Genomic DNA, 13,577 nt, shown 5'->3' with positions numbered 1-13,577 from the left:
GGGTTAGATACATGGGTCCAGTAGTACAGCAGACAGTACCACATGATAGGGTTAGATACATGGGTCCAGTAGTACAGCAGACAGTACCACATGATAGGATTAGATACATGGGTCCAGTAGTACAGCCGATTAGATACAGCGGCTCAGTATCGCACATGGTAGGATTAGATACAGCGGCTCAGTATCGCACATGGTAGGATTAGATACAGCAGCTCAGTATCGCACATGGTAGGATTAGATACAGCGGCTCAGTATAGCACATTGTAGGATTAGATACAGCGGCTCAGTATCGCACATGGTAGGATTAGATACAGCGGCTCAGTATCACACATGGTAGGATTAGATACAGCGGCTCAGTATCGCACATGGTAGGATTAGATACAGCGGCTCAGTATCGCACATGGTAGGATTAGATACAGCGGCTCAGTATCGCACATGGTAGGATTAGATACAGCGGCTCAGTATCACACATGGTAGGATTAGATACAGCGGCTCAGTATCGCACATGGTAGGATTAGATACAGCGGCTCAGTATCGCACATGGTAGGATTAGATACAGCGGCTCAGTATCGCACATGGTAGGATTAGATACAGCAGCTCAGTATCGCACATGGTAGGATTAGATACAGCGGCGCAGTATCGCACATGGTAGGATTAGATACAGCGGCTCAGTATCACACATGGTAGGATTAGATACAGCGGCTCAGTATCACACATGGTAGGATTAGATACAGCGGCTCAGTATCGCACATGGTAGGATTAGATACAGCGGCTCAGTATCACACATGGTAGGATTAGATACAGCGGCTCAGTATCGCACATGGTAGGATTAGATACAGCGGCTCAGTATCGCACATGGTAGGATTAGATACAGCGGCGCAGTATCGCACATGGTAGGATTAGATACAGCGGCTCAGTATCGCACATGGTAGGATTAGATACAGCGGCTCAGTATCGCACATGGTAGGATTAGATACAGCGGCTCAGTATCGCACATGGTAGGATTAGATACAGCGGCTCAGTATCACACATGGTAGGATTAGATACAGCAGCTCAGTATCGCACATGGTAGGATTAGATACAGCGGCTCAGTATCGCACATGGTAGGATTAGATACAGCAGCTCAGTATCACACATGGTAGGATTAGATAAAGCAGCTCAGTATCGCACATGGTAGGATTAGATACAGCGGCTCAGTATCGCACGTGGTAGGATTAGATACAGCAGCTCAGTATCGCACGTGGTAGGATTAGATACAGCGGCTCAGTATCGCACATGGTAGGATTAGATACAGCGGCTCAGTATCGCACATGGTAGGATTAGATACAGCGGCTCAGTATCGCACATGGTAGGATTAGATACAGCGGCTCAGTATCGCACATGGTAGGATTAGATACAGCGGCTCAGTATCGCACATGGTAGGATTAGATACAGCGGCTCAGTATCGCACATGGTAGGATTAGATACAGCGGCTCAGTATCGCACATGGTAGGATTAGATACAGCGGCTCAGTATCGCACATGGTAGGATTAGATACAGCGGCTCAGTATCGCACATGGTAGGATTAGATACAGCGGCTCAGTATCGCACATGGTAGGATTAGATACAGCGGCTCAGTATCGCACATGGTAGGATTAGATACAGCGGCTCAGTATCGCACATGGTAGGATTAGATACAGCAGCTCAGTATCAATGATATGAATTCCATAGAACCGCCGAAGCTCCACCGGTGACGTCAAGGTGAATCACGTGATGCGTCGGCTGGTGACGTAGGCTGAGGGAGGGGGAAGAGACAAGATGGCGGCGGCGGAGTTTTGAGGCGGAGGGGGGAGTTCGGGAGCGTCTATCACCGGGATAATGGCCGTAGCAGAGCACACGGGAGGAACCGGAGGAGCCCGGAGCTGCTGAGCCGCCAGGAAGTGAGTGTCAGCTGCGGAGCGAGGCGGGGGCCGCCAGGGCTGGGGTGACAGGCCCTGTGGTTATGGGGGAGCAGTTATGCAGGGGCCCCTGTACTCACAGGGAATTCTCTATTGTCATGTCCACTACTGTGCTGCCCCCCAACTGTACTGAACCCCAAAACCTGCGCACACTCTTGTATCGCCCCTCCCCCACTGCAGTCCTGAGCCCCACGACTGGGGCCCGCTGCGGTCCTGACTGACCCATCCCTACTGGGGCCCGCTGCGGTCCTGGGCCCCACAACTGGGGCCCGCTGCGGTCCTGGGCCCCACAACTGGGGCCCGCTGCGGTCCTGACTGACCCATCCCTACTGGGGCCCGCTGCTGTCCTGACTGACCCATCCCTACTGGGGCCCGCTGCGGTCCTGACTGACCCATCCCTACTGGGGCCCGCTGCGGTCCTGACTGACCCATCCCTACTGGGGCCCGCTGCTGTCCTGACTGACCCATCCCTACTGGGGCCCGCTGCTGTCCTGACTGACCCATCCCTACTGGGGCCCGCTGCTGTCCTGACTGACCCATCCCTACTGGGGCCCGCTGCGGTCCTGACTGACCCATCCCTACTGGGGCCCGCTGCGGTCCTGACTGACCCATCCCTACTGGGGCCCGCTGCGGTCCTGACTGACCCATCCCTACTGGGGCCCGCTGCGGTCCTGACTGACCCATCCCTACTGGGGCCCGCTGCGGTCCTGACTGACCCATCCCTACTGGGGCCCGCTGCGGTCCTGACTGACCCATCCCTACTGGGGCCCGCTGCGGTCCTGACTGACCCATCCCTACTGGGGCCCGCTGCGGTCCTGACTGACCCATCCCTACTGGGGCCCGCTGCGGTCCTGACTGACCCATCCCTACTGGGGCCCGCTGCGGTCCTGACTGACCCATCCCTACTGGGGCCCGCTGCGGTCCTGACTGACCCATCCCTACTGGGGCCCGCTGCGGTCCTGACTGACCCATCCCTACTGGGGCCCGCTGCGGTCCTGACTGACCCATCCCTACTGGGGCCCGCTGCGGTCCTGACTGACCCATCCCTACTGGGGCCCGCTGCGGTCCTGACTGACCCATCCCTACTGGGGCCCGCTGCGGTCCTGACTGACCCATCCCTACTGGGGCCCGCTGCGGTCCTGACTGACCCATCCCTACTGGGGCCCGCTGCGGTCCTGACTGACCCATCCCTACTGGGGCCCGCTGCGGTCCTGACTGACCCATCCCTACTGGGGCCCGCTGCGGTCCTGACTGACCCATCCCTACTGGGGCCCGCTGCGGTCCTGACTGACCCATCCCTACTGGGGCCCGCTGCGGTCCTGACTGACCCATCCCTACTGGGGCCCGCTGCGGTCCTGACTGACCCATCCCTACTGGGGCCCGCTGCGGTCCTGACTGACCCATCCCTACTGTACTGAACCCCAAAACTGGTACCCACTGCACTACTGTCACTTGTTCAACTGTACTGAATGCCAAAGTTGGTACCCACTGCAGTACTCCTGCTCCCCAACTGTGCTGAACAGACTACTGACCCCAGATCCATCCCTACCGTACTGAACCCCAAAATTAGCACTCACTCCACTACCACGCCCTCTCTCTCCTGTGCACTCCATACTATATTACCACTTGTTAGGATACATTGTGCCTCGTGTTATACTTTACCGTACCCCTCCCGTCACCCTGTACCCCATTAAGTACAATGCCGCAACCCTTCTATCAGTCGGCGCCCCCTGTTGTCAGGAGCGATTCTGGTCATGTTATTTGTGCGGTCACTGATATCAGGACTCCCAATGCCCGCAGGGTGGCACTCGGAGCTGATGTGATCCAACATGGCCCCTGTACCCGCCCGTGGATGTCCTGTCTGTAGTAAGGCCTCATACCCATATCTGTACCATAATTTCGTTTTGTACCGTTCACTGGGCCTCTGTGGTGTGTGTTGCGGTGCCGAAGTGGCGCCGCTTTGTGTTGCAGCGTCAAGGTTTTGTAGTTTGTCTCATTCAGTGAGCAACGCAATTCCATTAATCCGGCATCAGTGGAATCTGATTTGGTGCTGAATATTCTGCATTACTGGACAGTCCAAGAGCAGGCAATCCACTGCTATCTACTCGGTTATTGTAAGTTCCTCTGATCTGGAGTTCTGTGCTCGGTCACTGACGGGTTATCAGATGCCGGATTAAAGGGCTTGTGCTGTATTGTTTGTGTCATGTGACTGAGTGAAGCAGGTTCTGATCCGCTGGACACAATCTGGCCTTGTCCACCAAGGGTCTGGACTAAACGCCAAGGGGGCGCGGGTCGGAGTCCAGCCTGTTCACGTATCGTGAAGAGGCCTGAGGACGGTGTATTCTCTGCCAACCTACCTGATGGCGTGTTACAATGCTTCAGAGCCGGTAAAACGCGTCAGCCCGGAGTCCAGGCTGCTTAGCTCACAGAGGCTGGATACAACTGTAGTAAACCCTCAGTTGGGTCTGTACAGGTTTCCAGCCTCTGGCTGTAAATAAGAATGTTTCCATTCATTGAGAGCAAGTAGAGATCTTGGGCCAGTATACTTTCTCATCAGCTTATGGAATAATGCGCTGCGCTGGATGTACTGTGCGGTGTACGCTTTTTTTTAACTTGGGAACCTGGGGGCTAAGTGCCTGTGCAATGGCCTAATTCTCCCTGCGTCTACCTCTGGAAACGCAGTGCGAACAGACCCCCAAAGCGGCGGACATTTGAAATGTTTGGTTCTTTTCATTCATTTTAATCTGACACGCATCGTTTTTTTTCTTTTTTGTGTGAAATTAGAAAGTTTGTCTAAAGAAACGGAGCCACGCGTGTCCTCGGCTTGTGTCTGGTAGAGCTGCTCGACTGTCCCTAAGGCTGGGTTCACACCTGAGCGTTTTACAGCGCGTTCCTACGCGCTGTAAAACGCTCAACAGGTAAAAACCAATGTTTCCATATGGGCATGGTTCACACCTGAGCGTTTTACAGCGCGTACGAACGTGCTGTAAAACGCCCTACGCCCCAAGAAGTACAGGAGCTTCTTTGGGGCGTATTGTCGCGCGTAACACCTCTGTTTTTCCTTGTGGTCAATAGCAAGAACGCGCGTACGACGAGCGTTTCCAAAATACAAAAACGCCCCAAAATACGCCTTAAAAACGCCTGTAAACAGCGCTTATCGAGAACGCACAGGTGTGAACCCAGCCTAAGGTCTCATGCACACGACCGTATGTATTTTGTAGTCTGCAAAACATGGATCCATAAAATAAGGATCACTCTTATGTTGCATCCGTGTTTTTTATTTTATTTTTTTTATTATTTTCTTGACTTCAATGGGTCCATGGTCTGCATTTTGCCACCAAGCATAGGGCATGTTGTATCTTTTTGAGAAATGGACGTCTGTATGCGGAAAGCGCATGGATGGTCCCTGTGCTTTCCGAATCCGGTTGTCCATTTCACAAAAAAAATAGGATACGTCTGCAAAATTCAGACCACAGACCCATTGGAATCAATGGATCAGCAAAAAAAAAAAAAAAAGTGGAAGGCACACGGACCGCATCCATATATTGCTGCAGGTCCGTGATTTGCATATCGCTAAATACATACGGTCATGTGCATGAGGGCTATTTTTACGGGCCCGTTCTGTTTTGTTTTTGCTGCTGATTTTTATTGTGCTTTCCATGCAGAATCGGCACCAAATACCTTCCCAATTTCCACATGGGGGGGAAAAAAGAAGCAGCATGCCCTATCCACGCCGAATCTTCCATTTAAATGAATGAAAAGTGGCAAAAAACGGAACTTGTTGTGTGTTGTTTTTTAGTGTGGATGAGCACCAGAAAAAACTGTTTTGCATTTAAGTATAAGCCCCCTAAAAAAAAAAAAAAAGTGCTTAAACAAACATGCGCATGTTCCTAGGTGGATTTTTAAAATGCATTGTGTGAACGTACCCGAACACCTCCGTACAGAGCGCATCGCTGTATTAGCTGCGGAGCGCGGGTTTACAGGCATTTTCCATTGTGGTTACTTCCCCTCCGGCCATTTTCCTGGTAAGAAACAAATGATCCGGAGTTATTGCTGCCGTTCACCCCCCACACACGGGCCTGCGCCGTATTGTTCATGGTTAATGGTTTCCTCATTGATTTGCATTTGTAATGAGCAGCGTAGATCTCCAGTACCAGGAGGCAGCGAGGTACCCGCGCCAGATCTGAAGGGGCGTGACTTCTGTGTTTTATAATGGCCACTGACCCGTAAAGGAAGGAGTTGTCGCCCATCGTCTTCCAGATCCTCTATATACTGTGGGGCCCGACCGGAACATTAGATTGCTGTCGGCCAAATGAAATTTGTTATTTTATTTTTTTGGGTGCTCAAATATTGCAGTGTAGGAGGGTAGCCATAGAAATGAATGAGGCCACAGCGCAACTCGCCGCCTTGACTGCGACCCCAGAATTGCAATAAAAATCCAGCAGTGTTATATTTTTTTTTATTCTGTGGCTGTGGTCGTTCAGCGACCCCATTTATTTGTATAGCTTCCCAGCTACACTGCGACACGTGTCAAACCCAAAATCACAGTTTAGCCGTACCTTTTTAAAGGGGTTATCCCATGACTGATGTAAAAAATAAAAATCAGACATCATATAGCACATGACAATCTTTCTAAAAAAAAAAAGCTAGAACCAGCCCTGCACCTCACATGGATCCAGAGATCTCCACATTAATTGCTCTGCTAGATTTATATCAAAATGGCAGCTCGGGGGGCGTGTCCATTCTGCGGCAGCTCGGGGGGGCGTGTCCATTCTGCGGCAGCTCTCTTCCTATCACAGCTCAGGATGCAGCTAAGGGCTCTTTCACACCTGCGTTCTTGTCTTCCGGCATAGAGTTCCGTCGTCGGGGCTCTATGCCGGAAGAATCCTGATCAGTTTTATCCTAATGCATTCTGAATGGAGAGAAATCCGTTCAGGATGCATCAGGATGTCTTCAGTTCCGGACCGGAACGTTTTTTGGCCGGAGAAAATACCGCAGCATGCTGCGCTTTTTGCTCCGGCCAAAAATCCTGAAGACTTGCCGCAAGGCCGGATCAGGAATGAATGCCCATTGAAAGGCATTGATCCGGATCCGGCCTTAAGCTAAACGTCGTTTCGGCGCATTGCCGGATCCGACGTTTAGCTTTTTCTCAATGGTTAGCGTCCCGGCAGCCATGGTAAAGTCCTGGCAGCCATGGTAAAGTGTAGCGGGGGAGCAGCATACTTACCGTCCGTACGGCTCCCAGGGCGCCCCCCGCGCATGGATGACGTGATCGCATGGGCACGTCATCCATGCGCATGGGGCGCTCTGACGTCATTCTGGAGCGCCCCGGGAGCCGCACGAACTGTAAGTATACCGCTCCCCACTACTACTATGGCAACCAGGACTTTAATAGCGTCCTGGCTGCCATAGTAACACTGAAAGCATTTTGAAGACGGATCCGTCTTCAAATGCTTTCAGTACACTTGCGTTTTTCCGGATCCGGCGTGTAATTCCGGCAAGTGGAGTACACGCCGGATTCGGACAACGCAAGTGTGAAAAAGGCCTAAAGGATGAAACTGAGCACATGCGACCACCTCAGTGAGCAGGACAAAGAAATGAGAAGAAAAAAAAACAAGCAGGTGGCGCTATACAGATGCATTTTATTGAATAACTCAGTGGCCATGATGATACATTTTTTAATACATGCAATTACAAGTGTTCAGATCCAGGTGCATAGCCGATCAGGGGGAATGTCAGACCCTGACGATCAGTTAGTGGTGGTCTTTCCTGAGCACAGGCCATCACTGTATGCCAATATTCCGGTGTCTTCCTCCATTGCGATCAGTAGGAGGCAGCGGTGCCGTTTAAAGCTGAGACAAGAAGGGACAGGTCTCTTCTTGGCGCAGAGTCCGGATGGATGCCACTTGAAGCCGTGGCAGGTGCCCATTCGCCATCTTACTCCATTCAGTGAAACTAAGCTCCAAGCAGGTCTGAACAACAGAGAGCATGTGTGATCAGTGTCTGCAGCCTAGCTATATTTATATTAGAGGCCCGGCAGCTGCGTTCTCATGCTTTACACTGCAGCACTGTTCTACTGTATAAGCCTAGTTGTATAGAAAGTCCCTAAAACACCAGTGAGGAAAAAAAAGAAGAAAGCTGTTATTGAGTGAGTGAAGTGATCGTCCTAGACAGACACGTTGTTTGGCCTTTAGGACAGGCATCCTCAAACTGCGGCCCTCTAGCTCCCACAATGCCCTGCTGTAGGCTGATACCTGTAGGCTGTTCGGGCATGCTGGGGGTTGTAGTTTTGCAACAGCTGGAGGGCCGCAGTTTGAGGATGCCTGCTTTAGGGTGGTGTGCCAGAGTACGTCCTAGTCCTGACCTACACAGGTGACCTTCCACTCTTCCATCGTAACGTGACTCGATTCTTTCCCAATAACGAGCACCCACCGACAATATACAAGTCGATCGGAGATCGTTTAGAGGGGCCTCTTCCACACAGCTATATGCTACTGTAAGTGAACGGGGGGTGAATGAGTGTTAGAGGATCGGTTGTCCCCCATTCGCTATGTGTATTGTTGTCGGGAGTGATGTGCTGCAGACAAACGATGAATTTAGGTGCCTCATAAAAGATTGTCGCCCGACAAATGAGCACTTCTATGACTGTTCGTCCCGATCCTCAACCCGTGTAAAATTGTCATCGCTCTGCTAGAAGACAGAATGAATCCTTTCCCAGCACAGACATAACTACGTGCCTCCCCGTCATGATATTTCCTGAAAACCATTTTATTTTCCTCGATCTGCGCCGTCGGCCGCAGTTTACTATCCGATAGTCTGACACGCGGGCGGCCCCTGCATCCCCCTCAATAGGCGCTTGTGCTCTGCCGCCGAAGCCTTCATTAGCTCTTCACTTGTCACTACTTGCAGATCCGCTTTGTGCTTCTCTGAAATGCAAATGAGCATCGGGGCCTCCCCGACCCGGGCTATTCACTGCACTAATTGAGTTTGGTAAATAGAAGTGCTAATGATGACGACCCCCACTCTGCCAATTCTCTTCAGCTTAATAGAGTTCGGTTTCCCCCCCTCTCGTAGTCACCGGGTACTGCAGACGAAAGCCAGGCCTGCCGTATTCATTGGGGACTAAAATCCCAGCTCTGTATAGTCATCCTCTTCTGGAAGGCTGGGCGACACCAGTTTGGTCACAATTTCAGCCACCCACAGGGGTGGTAACCAAATCCTGAATGGCGGGCCTACCGGGAGCGTGTTCAGCTTGTTGGTGTTTATGGGTTTCCTTAATTGGTAATCCGTAAAAGTCACCGAAGACACGATGTGCCCAATAAAACACAAAGGTGAATGATCAGTTAGTGTAACGTCACACCCAGTCTTATACCGCCATGTAGCATCACTAGGCACATTTTCCATTCGGGGCTTGTAGAAAGTCTTGGCACTGTAGGGCGGCCATTATAAATAGCAGATGACGTGGACGGTCACTGGAATCCTCGGCGCAGTCAGGTCTGGAGTGACGCCGCTTATTATAGGGTAAGAGCCCAGGCCCTTCATTACAGGATCCTCATCCTTTCATGTGTCTCTAAAGTTTCATTTCAGTAACTGAGAACAGAGGCCTGGCGTCTGCGCTCTCCTCCTTGGATGATCGGTTTGGGGGCGAGAACCCACATCAGCACATTACTGCCTGCGCTCATATTCTGCTTATTGTGTGTGGATCACTGTCAAACACCAAAATTAGGACTTAGCCTGCTTTCAGTTTGTGAGATCCGTTCAGGGCTCTAACAAGCGGTGCAAAACGGTTCAGTTCGTGCCCTAATGCATTCTGAATTAAAAAGGATCCGCTCAGAATGCATCAGTTCCGTCACCTGTCCGCTTCACGAAACTGAGCCAAACAGATCCTGACACACAATGTAAGTCAAAGGGGACGGATCCGTTTTCTCTGACACAATCTGGCACAATAGAAAATAGATCCGTCTACCATTGACTTTCAATGGAGTTCATGACGGATCTGTCTTTGTTACAGATAATACAAACGGGTCCGTTCATGACAGATGCATGCGGTTGTATTATTGTAACGGATCCATTTTTGCAGATCCATGACCGTTCCGCCCAAAAAATAAAATACATATACCAACACGTATATATGTAAAAATATTTTAATAAAAATTGATATTGTGGGTGTTAAGACCTCAATGCGTTTCATCAGGAGTTAATAACTATGTCTATGCAGCGGCTGAAGTCGCCCTTTGGATGAAACAAATTGTGGGGGGGTCATCTGTCAAAGATTGGCTTTTTACGCCGTTCTTTGATAGCCCCTGTGATGCAGGATGATGCGGCTAACATATGATGGGGCACAGTATAATACGAGAGATGTATGATAGATGAGCCGTGTTATATATAAGATCCGTGTCCGTAGATCGATGTCATTGTCCTCATGGATGCGTCTATTGATGCATTATTTGGAGAGAGTCGCATGTAATCCGTTTTATGTGAAACAATGGAGCGAGCCGTGCTGGGTTTGGAGGGATTTGCTGAGAAAATGGAAAATTTATGGCCAGAAATCTGATTAATTCCAGTAATTAATGCGTCTCCCCCTGTTAGATTATGAGCGTGAAGGGGGGGGGGGGGGTGGAATAATAATGATGAATTAGGAGAAACAAAATTATTATATAATTATATTTGTGTCTGTTCTTCATCACAGTTGTCAGGTTTCGTGCACACGACCGTATTTTGCATCCGCGTTCGATCCACATTATTTTGCGGATAGCACACGGACCCATTCATTTGCATGGGTCGGAAAAAAAAAACAGCACACGGATGTCATCCCTTTGCTGTCCGCAATCTGTATGTCTGTCCTGCAATTGTAGATTCTTATGCGTATTGGAGACAAGATTAGTCATTTCTAGTAATGGGAGAGACAAATGCAGACTGCACATGGGAAGGTCCCTGTATTTTGCGGATCCATGGTTTGTGGAACAAAATACGGGCACTGTCGCGTGCATGAGACCGCACTGCTAGGCCTCCTGCACACAACCTCATCTGTTTTTGCGGATCCTTCAAAACGCAGATACCGTCCAAGTGCATGCCGCCACCTTTTTTAACGTCTGCAGAAATGTCCTATCATTTTTGTGGGACTGCAAAACGGACTTACAGATGGGGACCGCACACAGGCCGTATCTTTTGTTGCTCTGTTGAAATGAACAGGATCCGCAAATAAAAATGCCGGACAGAGACTACGGCCATGTGCATGAGCCCTCGGGGTCAGTCCAGACAAGTTTTACTCCTGTACTGCAGACGTTTTTTAAATTTTATTATTATATTTTTTACATGTGGAAATAAGTGGATCAGATCCACTTCTATTGTACTGTAACATATTGCAGCAAATATGCCATGTCTGAACTTCACCCTAGTTATCACTGGCTATGCTTGGTCGGCCGGCATGCTGGTTCAGGGTAGTGGGACTGATACATAGGACTTTGTTCACATCCGTGTTGCAAATTCTGGCATTAACAGACACCTGGGCAGAAACTGATAGACGCGATTTATAAGATGATGGCGTTTTGTTAGCGGCCATTGCCTTCTGTCATGTAGATCCGAAGCCGTGATGCAGGTGTGAACAGAGCCCAAGCATTTAGCGCAGGGATCAGTGACCTTCGGCCCTCCAGCTGTTGTGAAACTACAGTTCTCAGCTTTCTCCATTAATTTCTATGGGAGTTCTGACAAGAGAAGAGCTAGTATGCATGCTGGGAGTTGTAGTTTCACAACAGCTGGCATGCCGGAGGTTAGCGTGTGGGACTGCGACATTTTATCTGCACTGATACGTTGGAACCAGCGTTCAGGGCAGGAGAGAGATGTGTATAGGACTCTATGGAATTGTAACGTTCCCTCAGTTGTGCTAGATTCCCTAGTCTCTGGCAGCAAGCAGAGTTCTTAGAACACTAAGGCCCCTTTCACACGGGCGAGTTTTCCGTGCGGGTGCGATCCGTGCGGCGAACGTATGGCACCCGCACTAAATCCTGACCCATTCATTTCTATGGGGCTGTGCACATGAGCGATGTTTTTAACGCATCACTTGTGCGTTCAGTGGAAATCGCAGCATGCTCTATATTGTCCGATTCTGACGTGACGCAGGCCCCATAGAAGTGAATGGGTGTGTGAAAATCGGATGGCATCCGCAAGCAAGTACGGATGCCGTGCGATTTGCACGCACGGTTGCTAGGAGACGATCGGGATGGAGACCCGATCATTATTATTTAAAATAATAGCATTCTGAATACAGAATGCATAGTAAACCAGCGCTAGAGGGGTTAAAAAAAATAAAAAAAAAATTAACTCACCTTAGTCCACTTGCTCGCGAAGCCCGGCATCTCCTTCTGTATCCTCTGCGCTGAAGTTGAACAGGACCTGGGGTGAGCTGCTCCATTAAATATTGGTTAAGGACCTTCGATGACGTCACTCCGGTCATCAAATGGTCTTTTACCATGGTGAATCACCATGGTAAAAGATCATGTGACGTACCATGTGATGACCGGAGTGACGTCATCGAACGTCCTTAACCAATATTTAATGGAGCAGCTCACCCCAGGTCCTGTTCAACTTCAGCGCAGAGGATACAGAAGGAGATGCCGGGCTTCGCGAGCAAGTGGACTAAGGTGAGTTAAATTATTTTTTATTTTTTTTAACCCCTCTAGCGCTGGTTTACTATGCATTCTGTATTCAGAATGCTATTATTTTCCCTTATAACCATGTTATAAGGGAAAATAATACAATCTTCAGAACATCAATCACAAGCCCGAACTCCTATGAAGAAGTTCGGGTTTGGGTACCAAACATGCACGATTTTTCTCACGCGAGTGCAACGCATGACAATGTTTTGCACTTGCGCAGAAAAAAATCGCGCATTTTCCCGCAACGCACCCGGCTCTTATCCGGGCAAAAAAACTGACGCCCGTGTAAAAGAGGCCTAAGGAACTGAAACACAAAAGGGGGAAGATTTTTTTTAAATGGAAACTGACTTTGTTGCCCACAGCAACCGACTTCAGCTTTCATTTTTCAAGAGCAAAATGTGAAATCTGCCCTGTGAATGGTTGCTATGAGCAACAGACAGTTTTCAGAAGTCTCCCCCATTGGCTGCTAGAAAATTGCAGAATGTTCCCTTAGACCTCATGCACACAGGCTGTAAGTTCGGTCCGCATTCGATCCACGTTTTTTGCCGGTCGGATGCGGACCCATTCATTTCAATAGGGCCACAAAGATGCGGCGAGCACGACGCGTGCCGTCCACATCAGTCTCTTCTGCAGTCTTGTCCTTGTCCGTTTTGCAAACCAGGATAGAGCATTTCTACAGGAGTAAAAAACAATTGTTGGCGTGCACTCGGCCGGAATCCATGTTCTGCGGATACGGCCGTGTGTCTGAGGCCTTTCCTGGTGATTGAGCGTCAGTCCCATACAGCCAGAGAAGCCCTATAGCCGCTGTCCTATAACTGCAGCTGAATGCATTTCCTTACACTTGCACATTTCTTCTCGTTTCCTTCCATATGTTCTCCAGATGTCCTGAGAGTTTTCATCAGGATGGAGACACTTTCAGCTTATTTACGTTCAGGGGGTAACAGCTCAGGCTGGACTTGCAGGGTCCGTCCAGAACATGTTCGCC

The 13,577-nt window shown here is 49.9% G+C and overlaps 1 protein-coding gene across 1 annotated transcript in view; it reads left to right on the top strand.

Moving 5' to 3' along the window:
* The first annotated feature begins 1,783 nt into the window (after positions 1–1,783).
* BTBD7 (BTB domain containing 7) overlaps positions 1,784–13,577 on the top strand; it is a 31,922-nt gene continuing 20,128 nt past the window's right edge. Inside the window, exon 1 of the mRNA XM_044272618.1 lies at positions 1,784–1,919. The gene's annotated coding sequence lies outside the window, so the exon portion shown is untranslated. The remainder of the gene's footprint in view (positions 1,920–13,577) is intronic.

The sequence above is a fragment of the Bufo gargarizans genome, chromosome 11 (assembly GCF_014858855.1).
Source record: "Bufo gargarizans isolate SCDJY-AF-19 chromosome 11, ASM1485885v1, whole genome shotgun sequence".
Lineage (NCBI taxonomy): Eukaryota > Metazoa > Chordata > Amphibia > Anura > Bufonidae > Bufo > Bufo gargarizans.
This window is presented reverse-complemented; position numbering and strand designations above follow the sequence as displayed.